The 3,228-nt window shown below is 41.1% G+C and overlaps 1 pseudogene; it reads right to left on the bottom strand.

Annotated features, from left to right (window-relative positions):
* Positions 1–3,228, bottom strand: part of LOC140603700 (ubiquitin-conjugating enzyme E2 N-like) — an 80,772-nt pseudogene that overhangs the window by 14,458 nt on the left and 63,086 nt on the right.

The following is a 3,228-nucleotide window of genomic DNA, read 5'->3' as shown; positions in this document are numbered from 1 at the left end:
CTGAACAGATTCAGCTCAGTGTCCTGAATCTCCCGTGTGGGTAAGTATTCTGAGTTGAATGCAGTAAGATCCTGTCCTTAACCTAGACAGACATATATTCAGAGCGTTTAATTCATTGTGATAATTATTCTATTAGCAGGGTAAGCACAGGGCTTTGGGACCATAGGAGAGAGTAAGTGCTGGCCATAACCAGATGTTGAGGGTGGACTTGAAAAGTGGGGAGTTATCACACAGAGTGACGTGATCACGAGCATTTATTAAAGAGTTCGGTGTGGTTAGGAGACTGAAAATTCTGCATGTCTGCAATGCCCTTGTGTTGAGTGTCCAGATAGGGTTGCAGGCCAGGGCAAAGGTTGACCATGGCTTGTGAAGTAGGTTAGGAACAGACCTAAAAGGCCTCCTGTGATATTCTAAGGAGTCATCACTGCGTCCTGCAGGTGAGTAGTGCTGTACTTTACCGTGCATGGGAATCACCTGGATGACTCTTTAAAACACAGATTGCTGGGCCTCACTCACAGAATTCTGATTAAGTAGGCCTGAGGTGGGATATAGGAATGTATATTTCTAACATGTTCCCAGGTGAGGTGCTGCTGCTGCCCATGGGATCACACTTCCTAAACCACCACTGCTGATCTTAGCCAGAAGCAGTTTTAAAAAATAAAGAACATAATAGCATTTAGATTGTGGAAAGAAAATCCAAGGTGGGGCGGAGAAATTAGGGTGTGCTGGTTTCAGGGAAGAATCCACATTGTCCTTTTTTTTTTTTTTTTTTTTTTTTTTTTTGCCAATTACCTTATACATTGTTCTTTGCTAAGAGCTAAATTTCTAGCTTTCATTTAACTACTTAAACTATACAAGCAGCCAAGTCTTAAGCATGAAGCTTTGATTTGATGGAGTGTTAGGATTGCAGCTAATAGCCTCGCGAAGATAGGAAGGCCTAGGTGCAGGCTGTTGGTCAGTGCTGGGCCCAGCTCTCAGCTGCCTGTGCAGAGGAGCATTTCCAATGCAGTGAATGGACTTTTGGCAGAGCTGGCTCTTCATTAGCTGTGGTGTGGGAAGGAACGCTTGTCCCCTGTCACCTCTTCTAGGCTCCACTGGTCCTGGCAATCAGGCCCCTACCTTAGCAGACTCAATCTGACCTCACCCTCCAAGTGTAAAGGCAAGTCGCCTACATGTAGCTTCAAATCCCAATCCCTCATCCCAGCTCTGCAAGTCCTCCATCTAGATAACTTGAGTTCCCACAACTTTGAAACATACCTTGTTTATGTTTGAGAGCCTGCTTATCTTGCCCTTTTTGGTCCCATCTTCATGCCATTTTTCATACCAATAATGCCTTTCTCCTTTCCTGTCCAGTCAAACCCTACCCATCCTTCAAATCTCTGCACAGATTCCTCTTCCCTGGACCTTTCCCTGTATTTCTCTAGCCTACACTGATCCTGCCAATTAATTGTGCCGTTCTGTAACTGCAATTGACTTGAGTTCAGTCCTCAACTAAGCATATTTCTGACCCCTGCTCAAAGTTTCTTTATCCTTCTTAACTTCTCAGCCAGACCTGCAAGTCCTCAGGGTAATCTGTGTTACCCAGAAAATCAGTGAGGTGCTCTGCACGGAGTAGAGTAATTAGATTTTCAGGTACTGATCTATAACATCAATCCATAATGTCAGCGAAGGCAAGTACAACTAAAACCCAAATCAAATATGCATTTCAGGCGACACGGTAAGGCACTGTAATAAATTACTGAAATAAAAAAAAAAAAAAACAAGTAAAGTAACCTAAATGTATGTGGTGGACATTCTGTTTGCACATCCTCACCGTGTTTGTTGTATGGCAGTATGACCACTATGTTTGCTTGTCTCCTTTCTTGCAAGCATTTTTCTTCTCTTTGGTTTTAGATTTTTTTTTTTAAGTTTTGCTAGTTTTAAGCTTCTGAATTACCCTCTAACCATAGAGAGAGGCAGGATTAGTACAGATAATCTTGAAACTCCAGATGCCAGTAAAGTTCCCTCTATGCTCCCACCTCAGCCTTCCTCTATCTGGGTCTGGGACCAGCTCCAACTTGGCTCTGTTCCTGGATTATGTGGCACCCAGACCTCCCTCACCCTGGCAGACCCCTGTACTCTCCCAGCTAAAACAGCATCATTTTGCAGATCATTCCCAGATCTACCTGTCTAAGCCAACCTTACTACTCCTCCTGTCCAGACCTGCACTTTAAGTTTTCAGATGTTTTGCCCACAAAACCTATCATCATGCGGATAAACATAATGCTTGCTATTTCCCCCAAGGCCACATTCCTATCTTGCTTGTATTCATTTATAGTATGAGCTTCACACCTCTGCAATTTTCACATGCAGCTAACGCAGAGGTCATTGTGAGTATTTTTGTTGGTTCATTTTTTTGTCTTCCATACTTTTTTGATATATTTACAACATACCCACATTTATCATAAAAGGTGAAATCCATGCCTGGCTAACCACATGGAAGAAGAAGGCCTCCCTGTCTTTTGTCCACTTGATTTGGATTGGTTTTTCTGTCCACACACAATGTGTCTGTCAAGGATTCTAACATAATTAATTCACACACACGCTCACACTGTTTCTCTGTAGAATTTTATGAACTCTTAAAAGATGAGTGGCTTCAAAGTCGGCCACATGCTTTTCTTTATTTGCATTCTTCATCTTCTGCCTTTTGACTCCTGGAATCAAGATAAACGTTGGCTTACCTTCAACCCCTGCTTTCTCTTTATTAGCTCTGTGCCTTCTTTGATGACATCTCGAAGTCTGATACAGTCTTTTTCTTGAGTTAGAAACTATTTTGGGACTCTTATCCTTCAAAGATCGAGAATTCACTAAAGCATTCTACTTGCAATACCAATCTTAAAAGGATAGGGAGATATATCAATTAATTCTAATTTTCTGCTAAAAATCAGCCTAGATTAATCATCCACACATTTAACTAAAACTTTCTTTAGATTAGAAAACAAATGAAAAGATCATGGGCCAAACACTCTAAGAACTTGGAGGGAATACCTTGAGATAATGGGAGAATGGGCAATAGCAAAATTAGTTTTCCCCTCAATTTCTTTTTGTGTTCTAGCATCTATCATGGCCTTTGATGCATAATATGTACTAAATAAATATTTGTAAAATGAATGAATTAACATAAAATCATGCATAAAAAGTAGTAGTATGTGGAAGTATTTCTAGTGGTTCCAAAGTATTCGGTGTTCT

The sequence above is a fragment of the Canis lupus genome, chromosome 14 (assembly GCF_048164855.1).
Source record: "Canis lupus baileyi chromosome 14, mCanLup2.hap1, whole genome shotgun sequence".
Classification (NCBI taxonomy): Eukaryota; Metazoa; Chordata; class Mammalia; order Carnivora; family Canidae; genus Canis; species Canis lupus.
The sequence above is the reverse complement of the archived record's forward strand: the minus strand, read 5'-3'. Positions and strand labels throughout refer to the sequence as shown.